This window comes from Cryptomeria japonica, chromosome 7 (genome assembly GCF_030272615.1).
Source record: "Cryptomeria japonica chromosome 7, Sugi_1.0, whole genome shotgun sequence".
In the NCBI taxonomy this organism is placed as follows: domain Eukaryota; kingdom Viridiplantae; phylum Streptophyta; class Pinopsida; order Cupressales; family Cupressaceae; genus Cryptomeria; species Cryptomeria japonica.
Genome location: NC_081411.1, coordinates 124737940 through 124762553, shown reverse-complemented (window position 1 = coordinate 124762553; position 24614 = coordinate 124737940).

The window sequence follows — 24614 nt, the reverse complement described above, 5'->3', positions numbered from 1 at the left end:
TCTCTCTCTCTCTAAAATATGACTAATAAAATTATTGGATTTCTGTCATGTGGCAGTTTACCAAATAAATGGCGGCAATGGGAAATTTTTTGGGGACCACAAATTTTTGTAGTCAAATTTTCAAATTTCAAATTTCAGCTCGGGAATGCTTTGGTATTTGGCTTGGAAGTGACAAGACTGGAAAGTCAACTTAAAAAACGTGTTTTTAAGTATTCCTTGATTTTCCAAACTTTACACTGGTGGCTGACGACTTTTTTTGTAACCAAAATTGATAAAACGAAAAAGGTTTTTTAAGGACGTTCCCAGCTTTCCAATAATATAAGGCTTGTCTTATTTCGACTTTAATAATTAACTATTATGTATTTTCTAATTGAATTTTGACAATAGTCCTGATTGATATACTGATTGAAAACCACTCATAACTTTCAAACGGTATAAGATTTTTTGAAACCGAAACATGCATCACATCCTATGCTTTGTCTACTATAGGGAAAAATTTAAAAAAATTAAATTTCATAAGGTTTTGACTAGGTTAAGGTGGTCAGATGTAGGAGTTTTTAAATTTTTGAAAAGCTGTAGTAAAAAATTCATAAATAATTATTTAATTTATAAAAAAAATTTAAAAAAATGTGTCACATCCAGACATGAGTCTAATACTTATATTATAAATATTATAAAAACATATTAAGATTGAATTGTGATTAGGGTGGTCAGACATACGTCTACTTCTTATATGTTTCCTAAAATTTTAGTACCACTGCATTGAAATTTGAAATTTTCATCAAATAGGATTTTTTTTTCCCCAAAAACAACTAGTACCTTAGAAACTACATTCAATTTTCTATATATTCTCTTCTTACATATTTTTAAAATAATGTTCACAACTTATTCAAGTTTTCATGTCAAGTTGCATAACTCTGATATTCTGAATTTTCATTGCCACTTAAGGGCCTGTTTTGGCACACAATGATCCTGCACATACCCGAAAAGGATAATTTAAATAAATAAAAGATTATTTAAATGAGGAAAAATTCTAGAAGAGGATAAATGAATTAATGAAATAAATAAATATTTATTCAATTAATAGAAGAATTAGGCTTAAAATAATTAAATAAATAAAAATATTTATTTAATTAGACAGGACAATTTTAGGTGTCTACAACTGCAATGCCTTACATAGTGATGACAATAGAGGTGATTGATTCATGTATTTCTCCTCCATCTTATACACTTGAAAGAGATTTAGTATAGATTATTCCATGACTTATTGTCCTTCTCTGTTAACTTGCTTGCTATGCTTTCTCTTCTTCCCATTTTACTTATCATACTTCATATCAATCTCCTCTTCATCTTCTCATTTTTATTAGCATACTTCATCTCAATATCCATGTTGTAGGTCCCGGGCACAACTGAGAGGGGGGGGGGGGTGTGAATCAGTTGTCTAATAAATTCAAACCAAAATCTTGTTAACCAACTTATTGCTTGATACCGGTAAGACAGTAAATTGTGCTGGTGAACAGTATTAACAGGAAATGTTGTACCAGTAGGAATTAATGCATGAAACATAAACATAAAGTCATCCACAACACATGACACAAATATTTTTACATGGAAACCCTGTAAGGGGAAAAACCATGGTGGGAAACCTTACCCACAATCAAATGATTCTACTGCAGATAGTAAGTGTACAAAGAGGGGTCTACACATGTAGAAAGGCCAACAACCTAGAGCTCACTGCTAAACACAAATGGGAGTCACACTGACTACAGTTGGATGTTTAAATCCAATGAGAATGTACTGCACAAAATAACATCTTCATATGCTGGATTTAGTACCAATGTAATGCTGATATGCTTTTATAAAACCTAACTTCACCTTCAAATGATATCTTCGTGTTTATCTCTGCTTGATCTCGCATATACCCTTTCTTAAACCTTTTTCACATTCCACACATGATCTTACAAATAAGATCTTACATTTATACCATACCCTAAGACCAATTTTAGTAGGTCGGCTCTACAAGATATTACAATAAAGACAGTTTACAAATAATACAATATCCGATGCAATAACCGATTGAACATGTCGGCTTAATGCATTTACAACAATAATAAATCATCTCCATAGTGTGCCATACTGATCTGGAAAAGATAAACCTGCCGGTGTAACCCTAGATAACCTAGACCTATTTGCCAGTAAAAGCAAATATGCAAATAACAATATACTAATGATATTACTTCAAGGAAAAGTGTCCACATGATGTCTTTGACATTACCAAGTGTCTTCCATGTCATTGTAGGTACCGGTGAACATTATATCCTGCTGGTTAACCATATATCGGTGATTGTTTGAATAGTTTACTGATTACCGGTGAACGTTGCTGGATCTCCAAAGTAGGTGTATTTAGCAGGTGTTGACATCAATGACAAAACCATACCAAAATACCAACAATCTCCCCCTTCGGCATTGATGGCAACACAAGATGGAAAAACCATCAAAGTGCCAAAATAGAAATGCCAAGTACAAAAACCAACAATCTCCTTTTCTCCCCCTGGGAGTAACATGTGTTTATTCAAAGATTTATTTTCAATACCAATCTCTCCTCAATGTTTTTCATATATCTCTTCCCAATGTTTTTCCATATATCTCTGCCCCTTTGACATCAAATGCCAAAGTCACAAAAAGTTAAGTTCATACAAAATACCAATCAATTCAATATACCAACTACTCCCCCTGAGAAGTAGCTTCCTCATCAAATACCAGAATAAAAGATTTGTCCATTTAATTCTACCGGTTGATGACAATCATCAACTGTCTAAGTCTCTACCAGTGGAGGTAAGACTCTGAGCTGATCTTTGAGATACTCAAAAGTTTCCTTAGGCAAAGGTTTTGTAAAAATATCTGCAAGCTGTTCTTTAGTATTCACATAAACCAGTTTTATTTCCTTTTCTTCAACTTTTTCCCTTAGAAAATTCAATTTGATAGAAACATGTTTTGTTTTAGAATGTAATACTATATTTTTAGATATATCAATTGCTGCAGTGTTATCACAATATATAGTAATAGGTTCCTTGCATTTTACCTTTATGTCTTTCAACATTTGCTTAAGCCAAAGTACCTGAGGACAGTTTGTTGTTGCTGCAACATATTCTGATTCTGCTATTGATAAAGATGTACAACTCTGTTTCTTACTTAACCAAGAAACTAATCTCTTTCCAAGAAAGAATGCTCCTCTAGTGGTGCTCTTTCTATCATCTACATCTCCTGCCCAATTTGCATCTGTGTATGCATATAGATCAAAATTTTCATCTTTAGGGTACCATAATCCAAGATTTGTTGTGCCTTGTAAGTACTGAAAAATCCTTTTTACTGTTGATTCATGATTTTCTTTGGGATTACTTTGAAATCTAGAAACTATACATACTGCATTCATAATATCAGGTCTGGTTTGTGTCAAATATAGTAAACCTCCTATCATGGATTTGTATCTAGTTGGATTAACAGGTGTAGATTCATCCCTTTGAGATAATTTGTCATTTGTAGTCATAGGTGTGCTTACCGGTTTAGAGTTTCCATCCCAAATTTCTTGAGTAGTGCTTTCAAGTACTTAGATTGACTCAAAAATATGCCTTTATCTTTCTGTAAAATCTGCAATCCTAAAAAGAATTTAATTTCTCCAATCATAGACATTTCAAATTCATGCTGCATTTTAAGAGAAAATTCTTTGCATAATCCATCTTCTCCTCCAAAGATTATATCATCAACAAATACTTCCATAATCAAAATGTCATCATTAGTTACTTTGTAATATAAATTGCTATCTGCATTTCCTTTAGTAAAACCAATTTTTAAAAGATACTTATCCAATCTTGCATACCAGGCTCTTGGAGCTTGTTTTAGTCCATACAGAGCTTTTCTCAATCTACAAACCATATTATTGTTATCTGTCAAAGAAAATCCATCAGGTTGTTCAATATAGACTTCCTCTTCAAGATCTCCATTCAAAAATGCACATTTAATATCCATTTGATAAACTTTGTAATCCTTGTGAGCTGCAAAGGCCAAGAATAATCTAACTGCCTCAATTTTGGCTACCAATGCAAAGGTTTCATTATAATCAACTCCTTTCTAAGAATATCCCTTACACACTAGTCTTTCTTTATTCCTGACAACCTTACCATCTTCATTGAGTTTGTTTCTAAATACCCATTTGGTTCCAATTACATTTTTATTTTTAGGCTAGGGAACTAATGCCCAAGTATTATTTTTCTCAATCTGTCCTAATTCTTCTTCCATAGCTTTAATCCAAAATTTATCTTCACATGCCTCATTAATAGATAATGGTTTAATTTGAGAAATAAGATATACCTCTTCATTTGCCAATCTTTCTCTTGTCATGACTCCTTTAAATTTGCTTCCAATTATCTGATCTTCAGAATGATTCAGTCTTACATACCGAGGTGTCTTAGTCTGTTGTTGTTCTTCAATTACTATGGTATCCTCTAATGATACCAGAGTAACTGGATCATCATTCTGTAGCGGTGGATTTACTGTTGGTTCATTTGTCATAATTTTTGTTACCGGTTCAGAGTCTATATACCTTGAAGTTCCTCTGAATTGTTCATCAATTTTTACATTTGTACTCTCAACAATTTTCTGTAATCTTTTATTAAAGCATCTATAAGCTTTACTCTTAGATGAATAACCAAGAAATATTCCTTCATCACTTCTAGGATCAAACTTGCCAATATACTCATCTCTTCTAATATAACATTTACTTCCAAAAATTCTGAAATACTTAAGAGTAGGAGTATTACCAAACCATAGTTCATGAGGGGTCTTACCGGTTTCACCTTTGATGTGAACTTTGTTGAATGTATAGACAACAGTGCTTACTACCTCTCTCCAGTACACATGTGGTAGATTTGCTTCTGATAACATACTTCTTGCTGCATCCAAAATAGTTCTATTCTTTCTTTCAACAACTCCATTCTATTGAGGTGTCCGAGGTGCTGATAAATGTCTTTTGATTCCATTAACTTCACAGAATGTATTAAAATCTCTAGATGTGAATTCACCTCCTTGATCTGATCTTAAGCATTTAATTTTCTTACCGGTTTCATTTTCAACCATTGCTTTGAATAGTTTGAACTTCCCAAGAGCTTCTGATTTTTCTCTGAGAAAAGTAACCCAACACATTCTAGAATAATCATCAATAATTAGCATGAAATATCTATCACCTTGCAAACTTTTAGTTCTAGCTGAACCACATAAATCAGTGTGAATTAAATCAAGAGCATGATTTGATTTTTCTGGAATACTTTTGAAACTAGCTCTAACCTGTTTTCCAAATTGACATTCCTTGCAAATTGTATTCTGAGGTTTCACAATTTTAGGTAGATCTCTAAATGCCTTAGAAGTACTGATTTTTACCATGCAATCAAAATTTACATGACATAGTCTTTTATGCCATAGCCAAATTTCATCTATATGTGCAATTAAGCATGCCTTTTCACTGTTATTCAAATGAAAGATATTACCTCTAGTCTAATTACCAGTTGCAATTTCCAAACCAGTTCTATTCATGATTTTTCATTTTCCATTTTTAAATTGTAACTGAAAACCTTTCTCAACTAATTGACCAACACTTAAAAGATTATGTTTTAATCCTTCAACATAGTAAGCATTGTCAGTATTATGTTTACCATCAAGAGATATTGAACCCTTACCTTTGATTGAACAGGCTTTGTCATCTCCGAATCTTACTAAACCTCCATTGTATTCTTGAAAGTTCAAGAATTTGCCTTTGTCTCTAGTCATGTGATGTGAGCATCCTGAGTCAATAATCCATTCATCCTTTGATTCAACTTTAGCTGCTAGGGCTTGTTCTACCGGTGGGGCAATAGGTACCGGTTGATCTTCTATTATAGCAACAAAGACCCATCCATTGTCTGCTGGATCCTCATCAAAATCATCAGTCACACCTTCATCAGCAATGTAAAAAAGATTTATCTTTGTTTTTCTTAAATCTGTATCTTTGATATTCAGGATTAGGTTTATATGTCCTTCTAGCTTCTTCTCTTAGTCTAGCATGTCTATCAGGGCATCTTGAAGCCATATGACCAATCTTATTGCAGTTGAAACATTTAAAGGGTGCTTTACCTTCATACTTACTTCCAATTGGACCTTTTGGCATTTTTCTTGCAAATAGTGCTTCAAGTTCTTCAAGTTCTTCATTCTCCTTCCTGGTTTCTTCAAGTTCTCTTACATAAAATGCTCTCTATTCTGATTTGTCAAAAGATGGAGCAGATGATGTTGATGCTTTGAAGGCCAAATCAGTTTTTATAGTAGCAACTGGACCAAATTCCTCAATTTCAAAAGCTAAAAGTTTTCCAATCAATGTATCCGTAGTTACTGATGTATTAGCCATTGTTCTCAACTCATTAATAGCAGCAACCTTCATTTTATATGCCGGTGGCAAACCTCTTAAGATTTTTGAAACAATCTCATCTTCACTCAAGGTTCCTCCACAACATTTGATACCTAAAACAATTTCATTTACTCTTTCCATAAAAGTAGAAATTCTTTCATCTTCTTCCATTTTCAGATGTTCATACCTGACTCGGAAGCTTTCAAGTTTTGCAATTTTGACTGTGAAATCCCCTTCATTCAGTGTTTCCAAATGATCCCAAATAGCTTTTACAGTAGATCTATCTGATAATCCCATGATTTGTTGATCTGACAATGCGCTCCAAAGTTCTTCTCTTGCTTTGCAATCATTTTCTTCATCTTTAGCTAAGGTAATAGGAGCAGGCTGACCAGCTATAGCAGCAATATAACCATTCTTAGTAACTTCCCATATGTCTTTACCAATGCAATTCAGATGTGTCTCCATTCTGATTTTCCATATTCCATAGTTGGTTCCATCAAGTTTGGGACTATCCTTTATGAAATAATTAGTAGACATTGGATCTCCTCAAGTTTGTTAAACTTCCACAAAAAGAGGACTAGGCTCTGATACCAATTGTAGGTCCCGGGGACAACTGAGAGGGGGGGGGGTGAATCAGTTGTCTAATAAATTCAAACCAAAATCTTGTTAACCAACTTATTGTTTAATACTGGTAAGACAGTAAATTGTGTTGGTGAACAGTATTAACAGGAAATGTTGTACCGGTGGGAATTAACGCATGAAACATAAACATAAAGTCATCCACAACACATGACACAAATATTTGTACGTGGAAACCCTGTAAGGGGAAAAACCACTGTGGGAAACCTTACCCACAATCAGATGATACTACTATAGATAGTAAGTGTACAAAGAGGGGTCTACACATGCAGAAAGGCCAACAGCCTAGAGCTCACTACTCAAACACAAATGGGAGTCACACTGACTACAGTTGGATGGTTAAATCCAATGAGAATGTACTGCACAAAATAGCATCTTCATATGTTGGATTCAGTACCGGTGTAATGCTGATATGCTTCTACAAAAACCTAACTTCACCTTCAAATGATATCTTTGTGTTTATCTCTGCTTGATCTCGCATATACCCTTTCTTAAACCTTTTTTGCATTCCACACATGATCTTACAAATAAGATCTTACATTTATACCATACCCTAAGACCAATTTTAGTAGGTCGGCTCTACAAGATATTACAATAAAGACATTTTACAAATAATACAATATCCGATGCAATAACCGATTGAACATGTCGGCTTAATACATTTACAACAATAATAAATCATTTCCATAGCATGCCATGCTGATCTGGAAAAGATAAACCTGCCAGTGTAACCCTAGATAACCTGGACCTATTTGTCGGTAAAAGAAAATATGCAAATAACAATATACCAATGATATTACTTCAAGGAAAAGTGTCCACATGATGTCTTCGACATTACCAAGTGTCTTCCATGTCATTACAGGTACCGGTGAACATTATATCCTGTCGGTTAACCATATACCGGTGATTGTTTGAACAGTTTACTGATTACCGGTGAACGTTGCTGGATCTCCAAAGTAGGTGTATTTAGCAGGTGTTGACATCAATGACAAAACCATACCAAAATACCAACACATGTCACCTAGAGACATCTATGAGTTTTAGTTTTTTTCTTATTACACTTGCATCTAGACTATCCTTGATTTTGGCACACCAATACACCAATAATTGAACTATGAGGTCAACATTATCTATTGGTATAGTAGAGTTAGATTATATATGTGTAGTAGACACTACTCAAGATAATGTTTCCTTGGCATATTTTTCCTAGTTGGTAAGGAAGGGTCTACAACAATACTATCAACAACAACCAACCAAGATTCTAAAATAAATGAATCCTTTTCTAATGCATCTTATTATTTATTTTGTACTTCCTCAACAATTGGGTAAGCGTTTGTTTTCATAGTAACTTTTCCTTTAAACAATGAATCTTAAATGTACTCTTAAAAAGTCAATCACTAATGTCACCTATGGATCCTTCACAACCAACCAACACCCTACTATTGTTTTTTCTCTTATGATTTATCACCTACAATTAATGATTCATGTATTACTTTACCAAAATCTCTCTTGTTAAAGAAGACAATTTTCACTTCTCTAAACACTTCAATTTACTCTCTATGATAAACCTCATTGAATTTAGCATTAAATCAGACCCCCTTCCATTTAATATTTTTAGCATAACCTCACTATAATATAAGTGTAAGTGCATATAAATGGCATACAAAAAGCATTCAAAAGTGGCAACTTTTATTCCTTTTTTTGAAATAAGCTAAACTTGCACTTGGATGAGATTTGAGATTCAGGCACTCAAAATGTAATGTCCCTAATTGGGATTCCCCAATTGAGCCCACTCTGTTGTTAATTAAATTCAATAGTTCATTAATTAGTAACTCAAGTTTATTTTGCATATAATTGTTCAAACAATAATAGTAATAACATATTTAAGTTGTATTGTGTATCTATGTCTCATAATCTTGTATCTAAATTAACTAAAAATAGATATGTCACAGATCGTAATGGTAATTGCAATTTAAGGGCCTATAAACCCTAAAGAATTTATTAAGATATAACTGAAGTAAAGTAGAAGCAATTTAGAAATACCTAACATGCTGAGGTAGAATCCTGCAAACAAGTTAGGATATATAGATTTATAAGATATGTGATTATGAAAGATTCTGAAATCCTATTATTTGTACAACATGAACATATTCTCAAGAACCTAAACATAGGATTAGATTGTGGAGTAGGGTGGCTAAGTGTGGTGCCCAAGAAGCCCTCCACCCTAGGCTCAAGGGTAGCTTAACCCCCTTGACCTCAAGTGGCCAATCCATGCCATCAATGAGGTGGCCTACCTAGTGTGGTGCCCTATCACCATTCTCCTCCACTTACCATATCTATCCCACAATCCAGGGTTATAGATTCAATCAGTATTATAGAAGATGTGTGAATTATACCAAGGTGCCCAGTAAGCCCCTCCTTTACAGGCCCAAAGGTAGTATCCCTTATGCCCCTTTGGCTTCATGGGACTCCCTGGTCCTAAATCATGAAGTGGTGTGCCTTTAAAGGTGATCCCAGTACCATTCTCCTTACTGCAACTCACTACCATGGGTCATACTTATGAACTATTCACCAGTATTGAATATGTCAACCTGCATGGTATTTCCAGGCTCCAAGTATATTCATAAACTATATGCAAGGGTATGTATATTTCAAATGCAGCACATGTCATGTGTATCTTATTATGTGAAACTAGTTGTAATAAAATTACAGAATTTATATGTATTTGTACAAGTTCATATACCATATACTTTGTCCTTTAAGTCTGACTGCGTGCCTCTCTTTTCACAAGCCTTCCTTATATGTATTCCTTTCGCATGTGCAATCATCTCTATCTTCCTTATCTTACCATGATTGTGATGAATAATGATGAACAACAAATACCCTAACTAGTACTAAGAGGGGGGGTGAATCAGTACATGCAAAAACTTCTCAACAACTTATCAAGTTAAAACAATGCTAACCAGTTGTCTTCATTACTGAAATTAACCATGGCAATATCGGTTAAACACAGTAAGACTTCAGACAACATAAACAGGTTAAACTAAATACTTCAAATACATTCAATACTTGATAACTACTTGACCCATAAACATATGCATGTAGTATATCAGCAATACTATAACCATTAGCTCTGCATGCATAATCACTTAGACAAAGAATACTTAATTATCACATGCAAAATGCACAACTCATGACACAGATTTTTCACGTGGAAACCCAAATGGGAAAAATCACAGTGGGGATGAATACCCACAAGCTTGTTTTGAACTCTTTCGAAGCTCACTCTGTTAGGAGCCTAGTCCGATTAAAGACTTTACAATAAGGTTCTCCTAGGAACCGATCCTGTTAAAGATCACCTGGTTAAGGGATGGCTATATACCCTGTTAAAGGTTACCTTGCTAGAGGATTTAAAGAACTCAATGAACTTGAGTCACCTGGTTAGAGGATTTACAGTAAGCCTATTAAAGCTACTCGGCAAAGGGATTTTCCTTCTATTGAAATGATTAGAAGACAACAGGTAAAACTCTGATATGATAACATCACTATATGCTAAGGTAGATCCTTTTCACTTCCTCTACTATGCAATCACACTCTGTAGTTTTTACTCACTGGTCTGGCAAGTATCTCATCACTTGGACACACACACAACTTTTGCCAACAACTTACAATAACAAACATCATCGACCTTATAGACAAAAATTAGGTTGGTAGCATAAACCTTAAACCCTAAGCATTTAGGTTTACAATTATAGGCGGTCCAATCCTGACTATCCAAACACTTTTCATAGAATGAAACAATCTCAAACAGATCACAAGTTACTCTCAAATAGGTAAATGTAGTCTTTGGTAAGGGCTCAGTGAATATGTCTGCTAGCTGCTCCTTACTGGAAATATGTTCTAATACAACCTCTTTGTTTTGAACCTTCTCTCACAAGAAATGATATTTGAGCTCAATGTGCTTAGTTCTAGCATGCAATACCGGATTCTTGGAAATATTGATTACACTAGTATTGTCACAAAATATACTCACTGGTTGAGATATAGGTACTTTGAAACTATCCAATACATGTTTCATCCAAATTTCCTGAGTGCAGTTCATAAATGCTGCCACATACTTTGCTTCACTTGCAGATGGAGAAGTACAGCTCTGCTTCTTACTTGTCCATGAGACTAGTCTTCCACCAAGAAAGAACGCTCCACTGGTTGTGCTTTTCCGTTCGTCCACATTACCTCCCCAATCTGCATTGGTAAATACCTTGAGATTAAAATCACCCTTGCATGGATACCACAATCCATAGTCGACAGTCCCTTTCAGGTATCTAAGAATCCTCTTAACTGCTACCAAGTGGGATTCTTTTAGACTTTTCTGAAAATGAGCTACAATGCCCATTGCATGAACAATATCTAGTCTGATGTGCACCACATAGTGCAGCTTACCAATCATTGACCGGTACTCCTTCTCACTCACCAACATTGAATCATCATCCTTAGTCAGTTTATAGCCGGTCACCATTGGTGTACCAACCGGTTTTCTCTCCTCCATGCCAAAGGTCTTAAATACCTCTTTGACATACTTGGACTCGGTAATGAAGATACCCTATTTCATTTGTTGAATCTGTAAACCAATGAAGAACTTTATCTCCCCAATCAAAGACATCTCAAACTCTTTCTTGATTTCACCTACAAAAGCATGACTCATTTTCTCATCTCATTTTGTCATCTACAATACTTCACAGATCAGATTCTGATCACCTTCAAATTTCAGGTAGATGTTGCTATCCTCACTTGTTCTCTGAAATCCTATTTTCACAAGATGAGAGTGTAAACGTTCATACCATGCCCTAGGTGCTTGTTTCAATCCATACAGGGTTTTGTGTAATCTACACACCATGTTACTATCTTCTGATAAGGCAAGCCCATCTGGTTGCTCAATATACACTTCCTCTTCTAGGATTCCATTCAAGAACGCAGACTTCACATCCATCTGGTATACCTTGAATCCCTTGAGTGTTGCAAATGCAAGTAGCATTCGGACACCTTCCAGTCTAGCCATAGGAGAAAAGGTTTCTCCATAGTCTTCTCCCTCTTCCTGAGCATATCCCTTGCATACAAGTCATGCCTTGTTCCTCACAAATGTGCCTTCTTCATTTAGCTTATTCCTAAAGACTCATTTGGTACCTATGACATTCTTATGTTATGGTTTGGGTACCAAGGACCATGTTGCATTCTTTTTTGTTATGCCATTATGTTGTGGTGTCCTTGGGGCAGACAACTGCCTCTTGATACCACTATCTTCATAGTACTTGTTGAATTCATCAGAAGTTAATTCACCTCCTTGATCAGTTCTTAGGCATTTTATCTTTTGACCACTTTCCTTTTCTACTAATGCTCTAAAGGCTTTGAACTTTCCAAACGCCTTAGACTTGTCTTTCAAGAATGTGACCCACATCATTCTTGAGCAGTCATCAGTAGGAATCATGAAATACCTATCTCCCTGAATACTTCTATTTTTCATGGGACCACACAAATTAGTATGCACAAGATCAAGTAAGTTTTCTGCTGAAAAAGACACCTTTGAAATTTGAGGAAGACATCTTCCCAAGTTGACATTCTCTGCATAAAGCATTCTCTGGTTTGTTCAGCAAAGGCAATCCTCTTACTTCCTTGATCTTAGTCGCCTTTACAATATTATCAAAGTTCATATGACAAAGTCTTCTATGCCATATCCAACTGTCATCAAACTTCACCATCAGACACCAACTTATCTTGGCATTCAGCTGAAACAAGTTACCTCTGGTCTGCTTACTGGTGGCAATAAGTTCATCACTCTTTCCAATTATACTGCAAACTCAACCTTTGAACTCCAAAATGATTCCTTTATCATTTAGCTGAGCAACACTCAATAGGTTATGCTTAAGACCTTCTACCCAGTAGACAACATCTGCACTTCTCTTTCCATTCAGTGAGATGGATCCTTTTCCTTTTACCAAGCATGGTGCATCATTGCCAAATCTGATAACACCTTCATCATATTCTTCTAGAGACAAAAACTTTCTCCGATCACCAGTAATGTGGTGAGAACAACCACTGTCAATAATCCACTCATTAGAGTTGTCAATGCGAGAGACAAGTGCTTTCTTGTCAGACAATTCTTCCTTTACAGCTACAAACACTATGTCCTCATTCTCTTCATCCTCATATTCTTCATCAGTAACACCTTCATCCATTGCAACAAGAAAATTTCTTCTATTTCCTCCTTTATACTTTCTATACCTCGCTGGTTTATCCTTATTATCATTGTTAGGACAATTAATAGCTATATGTCCTATCTTATTGCAGGAAAAACATTTTAAAGGAAGCTTACCTCTGTATTTTCTAGTGCCTTTTGGAAGTCTCTTGGCAAGAAGAGCTTCAAACTCCATTAGAATCTCTTCATCATCCATACCTCTTCTTTGCATGGATTCATAACCAATACTTACTTCTTTTCCTTTTCTAGGTGGTGCAACACATGCTCTAAAAGCTGACTCAATCTTCTAAACACTACCATCATAGCTATTCAACTCATATGCAGTTAACTTGGCAATGATAGTGTCTAAGGATACCTTGGTTTTGTCAATAGATCTTAGTTCCTAAATAGCAACAACTCTATTTGCATAGATCGGTAACAATGATCTCAAAACTTTACTGACAATGGTGGCATCATAAATTATTCCACCAGTGCTCTTGATATCTCCAACAACAGTCTTGATCCTTATGCCAGATTGTTGAATGGTCTCACCTTCAACCATCCTCATGTCTTCAAATTTTCCTCTAAGGATCTCTTCCTTAGCTTTTTTGACATGCTCATCACCACCATAAATAGTTTCCAATGTGTCCCATACATCTTTAGGAGTGTCCTTATCTTGTACATCAATGAACTCAATAGCGGACAAACTGCTAATAAGGGCTTCCATGACTTGCCCATTTTCTTGAATCTCTCTTTTCTGATCATCGGTTAGAGTGCCAGTTGGGATTACATAGACATTCTCAACATAGCTCCAGTGTTGAGCACCCAAACTCTTGATATAGATCTTCATTCTATCCTTCCATATTTTAAAGTTATCTCTATTGAACTTAGGACCTTCCCTCTTCATCATTAAGGTAGGATCTTTTTCCTCAAGCGGTTAAGCTTATATCATCGAGGACCTGGAGTCGCTCGGATACCAATTGATGAATAGTGATGAACAACAAATACCCTAAATGGTACTGAGAGGGGGGGCTGAATTAGTACATGCAAAAACTTCTCAGCAACTTATCAAGTTAAAACAATGCTAATCGGTTGTCTTCATTACTGACATTAACCATGGCAATACTGGTTAAACACAGTAAGACTTCAGAAAACATAAATCGGTAAAACTGAATACTTCAAATACATTCAATACTTGATAACTACTTCACCCATAAACATATGCATGTGGTATATCGGCAATACCATAACCATTAGCTCTACATGCATAATCACTCAGACAAAGAATACTTAATCATCACAAGAAAAATGCACAACTTTGACACACAGATTTTTCACGTGGAAACCCAAATGGGAAAAACCACAGTGGGGATGAATACCCACAATCTTGTTTTGAACTCTTTTGAAGCTCGCTCTGTTAGGAGCCTAGTCTGGTTAAAGACTTTACAATAATGTTCTACTAGGAACCGATCCTGTTAAAGATCACCCTGTTAAGGGATGGCTATATACCCTGTTAAAGGTTGAAACCCTGTTAATGGTTACCTTGCTAGAGGATTTAAATAACTCAACGAACTTGAGTCACCTGGTTAGAGGATTTACAGTAAGCCTATTAAAACTACTTGGCAAAGGGATTTTCCTTCTATTGAAATGATTAGAAGACAATAGGTAAAACTCTGATCTGATAACAACACTATATGCTAGGGCAAATCCTTTTCAGTTCCTCTACTCTACAGTGTTTACTCACTGGTCTGGCAAGTATCTCATCACTCAGATATACACACAACTTTTGCCAACAACTTATAATAACAAACATTATCGAGGTCTTATAGACAACAATTAGGTCAGTAGCATAAACCCTAAGCATTTAGGTTTACAATTACAAGCGGTCCAATCTTGACCATCCAAACACTTTTTATAGAATGAAACAATCTCAAACAGATCACAAGTCATTATGCATTGTCTATTATTCACCACACATAGAAATCAGTAGCCCATCACACTTTCTTCTCATACCGCTAAGAAGAATGTTCATTCCCGAGGTAGACATTTAATGCAGTCGATCTTCATATGCAATATCTTCAAGGAAATCCTTCACGTGCACAAAACTGATGTGGCATCTTGATCTCATCCTCATCTCTTAGGTAACTCATCATAGAATACCATCGGTTGCATCGCACAAGCTAGATTGCAAAACCAGAAACCCTAGAGCTAAGACTACCAATCGGTAGTCACACTTAGTGAAACCTTGACACAGGTTCACTACATCTCTTCAAATCGGTTCTTCAACTTGATCATCAATAACAACTGCTTCCAATCTTTATACCGGTTGACCTATACTTATTCACATCAATGACAACATACATTATTATCATATCATCATGTGCCAACGTACCGATTCATCAAATGCCAACAGATAGGACATATTTAGAACATATGAAGGAATTCATTCTACATATAAGAAATTAGTAAATTGTGGTAATCAAACGAACTGTTGAATATTTAATATTTTATAAAATCCAATCTGAATCCTTCGATTCTTACTTCTTCAAGTATTTTTGTGCCATTAACTTAATAATAGTTCTGATCTGATCTAATCGATGGTGGTCTCCTAGATGCTTTTGATTCATTTCCTTTATATCTTTCAATGTGAGGAAAAAGTCACACCTCTTCATCATGTATACCCTTTGGCAAGAGATACATGCTTTTCATAATCTAATTTTATTATTAAATTCTATTATCAGAGTTGGGACATTACACAAAATTTGAAGATACAAAACTAACAATAGTTGTATTAATTTGAATATAGTTTCTAATCTACTAATGTTTTTAAAAGGGGTTGAAGATTTAGAGTATGAAATGTTATCTACATAGAAAAGTGATCTTATTTTTCAGTAAAATATAATATAGTTTTTGGTGTGAGTCTCTCTATTTTTTGTTGCATTTAAATAATTTGAAAAACTCATTGGTAAAAACATAGTTAAGAGCACACGTGATGCAAAGGAGAATGATCCTGATCAACACTAGAGAGTTAATAATGTTGGTAATTTGGAGGAATTGATTATGTGTTGCATTGATGTTTATCATTGATGTCAACACTAGTTTGTTTGGTTGTCTACCTGGTTCCGGTAGAGTGGTTGGATTGTGATGTTGATCAGGAGACCAATCTTCGGTATGTTTTGATTGGTGGTATTGGTTTGGTTCGGTCATTCATGTGGTTCTAATGTGTATCTCATTCAGTTGGTTCAAGATTTGATGATCCAGAAGCTACCATTTGTTCTAGTAAGCCTTTTGGTTACCAGTAAGGGTTTTACTGACAGAGCTTTGTTGAAGATCTTTTGATGGATTTTTTAAGTGGTGTTGGTACAACTTCTAGAAGGTTCTCAGGATGCTAATGGTTATCATGTTCATGTTCCAGTCGATTGGTGGTGTTGCATTTTTCTTATGGCGACCTATTTTAGGTCTGGTGTTATTCTGTTAGGTTATGGACTGGTTTGTGTAACGTGTTGGTGGATGCTTCTTATGTGTTACTGGTTGGATTTATTTATTGGATGATGTTGTTTCGGTCGACTTGCATTATCATTGGTTTGTGGGTTTCTGTAATAGATTAATTGTTTAGGTCTAGGGTTTGTATAAATATAATGTAAGATCTATTTGTAGATCATGGTCATGGATGGTTATGGGATTATCTGTGTGCGAATAAAGTTGTAATCATATGCAAAGGTTTTGGTCGATCATAGGTGATTGAATTAGGTTGTGTAAGAGGTTTAAGACCTCTAGTATTGATCTTAACAAGAACTGTACCTCGGCATAGGAGATGCTATTGTTGCAGTTCAATCTTCTTTCCAGATTGTAATCTAGAGATTTCTTGTAGTCAGTGAGGCTCGTTAGTGATGAGCACTGCACTCTAGGAAGTGTGCCTTCCTGCATATGTAGGCCCCTTATTGTAATCACATACTTACTACAAAAGTATCATCTGACTGTGCGTAGGGTTTCCCACCATGGTTTTTCCCTTTACCGGGGAGTAAGTGCACAAAGGTGGTGGTCAAAAAGGGGGGTATAAGTGGACATTTTTTTTTCTGAAATTAGGTGAACCTGAACTTGGAGGAAAATTTTGAAAGTCATCCACTCAAGATATGAAGATAATCAAACAACAAATATTGTAGTACTCTGAATCTAGATTCCAAACTACTAAACTTTTTCAAAATTGGATAAGATTAAGGGGGTCAAATCCTTCGCGCACGAAAAACAAACCCTGATTTTTTCTGAAAAACATAACATAGTGTCTAACGTGTGCATCAAAAAAGTCATAGTTAGATTTAGTATTTTGATAAATCCTTTGGCAAAAAGATATTTAAGAGTTAGCACTAGAAGATGTGTTTTTTTTTTGTAATTTTTTGTTGAGTATTTGTTTTTTTTATGATTTTTCCAATCGAGCACATCCTGAAAATTAGGTACCTATTCATGTGCGAAGCATAAGTTGCACTAAACAAATCGAAAATACAATTTTTTTTTAAAATTATAAATAATCAAGTGCACTACAATAATATATAAAGTTTTTTAAATTTGGATAAGTATATCAAAAGTTATTAAAAAAATGGTGCACCTATGTCTGTGAGAACTATGGAGACACTAGTAAAAGAAATTCAATAATAATATGTGTAGTCACATAAATTTGTCCATTTTAATTAAATGAATATTTCGTATTTATTTGATTAAAAATCCACTAACCATCAGTTAATTAAATTAATATTTAATTAATTCATCCCCAAACATTCTTCTATTAATTAAATAAATTATTCAATTTATTTTAATTAATTCATTAAATCAAATTTCATTCAATTAATTAAATAAAATCTATTTATTTAATTAAATCCCCCTTTTCCTCTTTTAAATAAATTAACATTTATTTAAATCATTTTAAAAACCCCCCCCACTTGCATTTTCCTACAAATGCAACTTGCACATATTTATTGAAATAAATGAATTTTTATTTTAATAAAATCCTATTTTCCCTCACCCACCAAATCCACTTGCAAAATCTAATCCCCTTCTAGATTCTTCTAACCCCTTCCTAATTAGCCTAATCCATCCCCTAATTATTGTCACATTCATAAGCAAAATGGAGTCACTTCTCAAATGGCCCAAAGTCTTGGATAACCATTGAAGGTTTTCAACCTTCAACCACCAAAAACCCCAAAGTCTTTGAAAACCATTAAAGGCTTCCAACTTTCAACCACTTAATCCCCAAAGTCTCCAATAACCATTAATGGTTAATTCAACTCTCCCACATGGTTAAGACATTTGTTTTGACTCAACCTCTACCCAACCCAAGGGTCTCATCAAGCCTTCAATGCTTTGACCATGATTATCTCTTAATCATTTGCACAAAGGTTTATCTTTGGATTAACTCCTAATCCAGTGGGTAATCCTAATTTAGACTTGACCCTTAGCCTTTAGATAACCATGAAGTCTTCTCAGGCCTTTAATGCCTCCAACCTCTTTTCTCAACCCAATCCTGTGTTGACACTTGTCACCATTTCATTGGTGCAAATTGTGCACATGGATCCCCAACTTTCAAGCTTGACCCTTGATTAAACCTTTCAATCCTGGCCATCCATTGCTCCATTTTTCCTATAAATAGAGCCCATTCCTTCATAATCCACATCCTGAAAACTTGTAAGCATTTAGACTATAGACATTTTAGAGAGCATTTTAGCATAAACAATCTAATCTTTTGTCTTTTGGTTAAAATACATCATTTTAGCATTACTATTAGCTTTTCATTTCATGTTTAGGAGCTATACTACAATCTCAATCCTCCATAAGCATCCATAGTGCAAAAAGCTGCTGAGAGCTACACTATTTTGGAACTTGGAGAGGAGAAGAACAAGGGAGAAGAAGCTAATCTCATGCTAAGAGACAGTTGGAGATGTCTCATTGTCTTACTTCTTTAGTTAGATTCATTAGCATGTTTTTAGTATCTCTCTTGGAATGCCTTCATTTGTGTTTAGTTTTTGATTGATTAACTCTAACAATATGTTATTGTTATTTAAATTTTAAAAAAATCATATGGTTAGAAAGCTCAGAAGATGGGTGAAAATATGGTGGTAATTATAGAAATACCCACTTGAAGAAGTGTAAACCTGATGATGACAAAGTTGATAAACCAAGTTGATAAAATAAAACACGTCAAAAATGAGAGAAATGAAGGGAAATCAAACTTCCAAACCGTAGCTTTGTCATCCAAGCCTATTTCCAAGCCTAAACAGTCAAAAGTGCATACGGGGTACTTATGGTATAAAAAACATGTACAAGGTACTTATACTATAAATAGCGTGTACGCGCTATGTTTACTATAAACAGTGCATACGCGCTATGTTAAATATAAACAGTGCCTATGTGTTATGTTTGTTTAAATTTTAGGTGTGTTTATAATATGATATTGTATATATAATGTGTATATACATATAATATATAATATTTATATATATATACAATATATTAAGTATATATACACATATGAGTGTATTGTCTCCCCCTCTCAAGCACATACAAGGTGCCTCTCTCTCTCTCTCCCTCTCTCTCCCTCTCTCTCTCTCCCCTTCTCCCTTCCTCCATACCCCATCCCTCTCTCTCTCTCCCTCCCTCCCTCTCTCCCCTTCTCCCTTCTTCCATACCCCATCCCTCTCTCTCTTCTTCTCTCCCTCCCTCCCTCCATACCCCACTGCAACTATGTCTGCACTTCTATAGAAGTATGTGAATTTATTTCTTATCTGCAATTTCCTCTTTGATTTTTATCATGTATGATATCCTAAGAAAATTGAATGATGGATTTGTGTGTGTATATTGAATAGGAGGAATAGGGTTTGAAATTGAACCACGGGTGCATTACTATGACAAAAAAGTAAACCTGCAGCAATATTCTTCTCGAATGTGTTTTTAATGAGCAGAGTAGATGTGGAAAATAGTGTCAACAAAGCAAAATGATGAGTCAGAGTGCCTGCAATATGTTTTTCAAAAGGAAACAACCAGTTGGAAAAGAAAGAGGTAGAGTAACATAGATGATGTCCTGGAGAATGATAGTGGTGGGTATGCAAGAGTTCCCATGTTGTTACACAACGCTTGTCACCTAAAGAAATTAAAGTTTGTTGTATGCATGGTCGTGCTAGTATATGATGATCATCACTTGTCAAAAGGCTTGGAAGGGTACATACCCATGAAAGAAATCAAGTGTGTAATTCCTATAGTCACAATTGAGATTAGTCCTATAACCTTACAAATTTAATAGCATTGATATGTTTTAGAACTTAGGCAATACTCTTAGGGTTAGGTCAAACTCTTACACTTTCTTTTTAGTGAAGCCTCATTGTTTGTTCGCTTGGAGTCTCTCTTATGCTGACAATGGTCTAACTTAGCTATATCAAAACTAAACTAGTGATGTTCTATTGTATGATGTTCTATTTATAACTTTAAATAATATCATTTTATTATATGACCCCTTAGGACACCATATGACCCCTTAAGACACCATACGACCCATAACAACACCATATGGTGTCCTAAGGGGTCATAGGGTGCCATATGAGCCCTCGGGACACCATACAACCCATAACAACACCATATGGTGTTCTAAAGGGTCATATGGTGTTCTATGACCCCTTAGGACACTATTTGGTGTCGTTATACATCTGCCCCCCTCCTCTCTCTCTCTATCTCTCTCTCTCTCTACCTCTCTCTCCCTCCTTCCCTCCTCTCTCCCTCCCCCTGCTCTCTCTCTCTCTCTCTCTCTCTCTCTCTCTCTCTCTCTCTCTCTCTCTCCCCCTACTCTCCCCCCTCTCTCTCTCCCTCTCTCCCTCTCCCTTCCTCTCTCTCTCTTCCTCTCCCTCCTCCCCTCCTTCTTCTCTCCCTCCTTTCCTCCCTCCCCCTCTCTTTCTCACCCTCTCCCTCCTTCCCTCTCTCTCTCTCCTCCCCTCCTCTCCCTCTCCCTTCCTCCATACCCCTCCTCTCCCTCTCTCTCCCTCCCCCCCTCCTCTCTCTCTCTCTCTCTCTCTCTCTCTCTCTCTCTCTCTCTCTCTCTCTCTCTCTCTCTCTCTCTCTCTCTCTCTCTCTCTCCTCTCTCTCTCTCTCCCCTCTCTCTCCCTCTCTCCTTCCCTCCTCACTCTCCCCACTCTCTCTCTCTCCCTCTCTCTCTCCCTCCTCCATCCCTCTCTCCCTCCCTCTCCCTCCTTCCCTCTCTCTCTCTCTAACTCTCCCACCTCCCCTCCTTCTCTTGCTCTCCCTTCCTCCCTCCCCCCTCTCCTCTCTCTCTCTCTCTCTCTCTCTCTCTCTCTCTCCCTCCCTCTCTTTTCATTCAAATTTTTCTACTACCAATAGCGTGTACGGGGTATTGAACCTATTAGTTCACTACCCTACCATAACTTTTTTAAGGCATAGAAGCACGTACACGGTACGTATTACTTGTAAGCATGTATGGGATACTGATCCCATTATTTGCTACCCTGCGATAACAGTTTTTAGGCTTAGGAGTGCGTACGTGATACTTATTAGTACAGAATGGGAAAAAAAATACCATTGGGCTTGCCAACATTTTATGGACTAACAATGCACACGCGATTATTAATGTAGCACATACACGGTACATAGGCATAGTTTTAGTTGTCCAAGAGCCTCAACGGCCTCAAAAGAAGTTTTTGAGGTCATTGAAGGCCCCATTGGAACTATGTCTGCACCTGTATCACTTTTTATACATAGAAGTAAGTGAATTTTTGGTTTTTGCATGATTTCAAATGATTTAATTGTTGTTCTTATTAGTTTTGTCAATAGTATTGTGATTGTTTAATAGTTTGACTCCAAAAAATAGTGATAAGATGCATATTTATGGTTATTTGTTTGTTTATGAACTTTTGTTTACATATATATGTAATATGATTCTATTTAGGACAATCGATATCAACCATGGGAAAGAACAAGCAAGGAATGGTGGAACAATGAGAGGCTGAAAAGGAAAGACAAAGGCAGTGTATGAAGAAATTACGTGACATTAGAACAATGGGAGAAGAAGGTATGTCATCCTCAACATCTCAATTCGATTTACCAAATGAACATAAAGCACCTAATGCAATTGAAGAAGAGACATTTGATCTACCGTATGAACCTAATGCAATTGAAGAAGATACCACATTGAATAATCAATTAAATGATGAACATACACCTTCTCTATTTGATGAATTGAAAGTACATAATGCACCAATGTTAACACCTCCTAGAATCATTCGTAGGAAACCAAAGTATCTAATTGACATTGATGAGAATATATGGAAGCCAATGCCCAATAAAATGAATGAACGAACTTGTAGGAGAATGGTTAAAATAATATGGCAAAACTATTTTGAAAACTTAAATCAAACCGCAAGATGTCAATTAATTGTTCAAATGATTAAAAATTTGAATTTTAGAGAGACAATGAAAATTCTAGGCCTAAGATCATCTGAAAGTAACAATGAAAGAACTATTGTGAGAAATCTATTTGATGCATATCAAGCTATTGGTTCAAAATCACATACTAAAGATTATAATGCTACACGACGTGTCATTACATCAACCATAATGAGCAAGAAAATTTAAAAAAAAGATCGTTTGATAAGCAAAACAAGTAAGTCATTAAACGTTACTAGAACAACATTAAGTAAAGCATTAAAGAGGCTGGAAAAAATAAAGGAGCCTAAGAATAATTCTCTTTGGGCATTCTTGGGTAGACTACCACGCAAAGACAAGGTTGTTCTTGATGCACTAACAACATTAATTGAAAATTTTTGGCATGACAACACAAGAGATTCGCCCAACTAAAGAGATGTTGTTAGAAGGCGAATTGGGTCTACAAATCGTGAGCCACATGCCAAACACTATTTGGATATGACTCAAACTAAATTTAATGAAAGATTCCTTCAAAAGTTTCCTCAAATAAGAATCTCAAAAAAAATTTGAAATGGCAAAATCTTTTTATATTAAGATTAATCATGTACGCACCACGTGTTGTTGTAGGATGCATATTTAATTTGCCATGCACTATGATATTTTTTGTCATATTTGTTCTACTTTGCACACTAACGATGTTTTGCAGGAATGCAATATACAAGCACCTCCCAAGTTGGTAAGAGAATTTATTTCAAGTGTGCTATGTAATAGACATGATGGTTGTATTTATTATAAGATGCCTTGTTTGGAAGGTTCTTGTGCTATATGTGGTGGTTTGCAATGTTTACCAAGATGCGTACATTTGGAGAGCACAAATGAAATTGGTACGAAAGTAGTTTCTTTCAGAAAATACAAGACAGTCACATATGCATTTAAAGATGGAAAAGATTTGAAGAGATGTGAGTTAGTGAAAAATGATATATGTGTAGCTGAATTTATGAAAAAATTTCAAGAGAAACTAATTTATGAGTACATAACACACACATAGAGCTCGATGGTTGGATGAGCAATTCAAGTTATGTAAGGACACATTTCCTCTTGGCACCATTGTCTCTATCATTGATTTTGTTGAAAATTATACACTACAACCTCAAAATAAAGTGCAATCTATGTATTATCACTCTACACAAGTTTCTATTTCTGTACACAGAGCATTCATGCATGCAGATGATAGCACAGAGGAGGATAGAAAGGTTGTAAGAGAGTATCACTTCTACATAAGTGATGATCATACTCATTCATCAAAGTTTGTACAAGGATGCTTTAAATTTTTCTATGATAGTTTAAGGGAAAGGAACATACGATACAACCGACACTTAATATGGTCAGATAATTGCACCGCACAATTCAAGAATGCAAGGATGTTTTATTAGTTGACAAGGATGCATATGACAAGCGATGTACAACATTATTGGAATTTCACTGAGGCTGGACATGGTAAGGGAGAGCACGATGGTGTAGGAGCATGAGTGAAAAGAGCCCTAGCTAGAGAATAATTGAAGTACGAAGGTGGTGCTAAGTTGATAGATGCAGAAACAATTGTGCAATGGTGTAAGTCTATGATGGGTCCAGGTAATCCAGGTATGTCAATGGTTCATAGATATTTTTGGTTGATCACTGAATCTAACATTGAAAGTTTTCTAGATTGTTGTATAGTTGCAGGATCGAGTGACATGCACTCATTTATGAGTTCAAATTCAAGTTCATTGGTAATTTATACAAGACAGATGGTATGTTTTTGCTCTTCATGCATGTATTGTTGTGGGAAGAATGTGAATCACAAGAGTGGGTTGACAAATGGTCTTGTAGATCATTGGTTCCCATTGATTCGTATCAAATTCC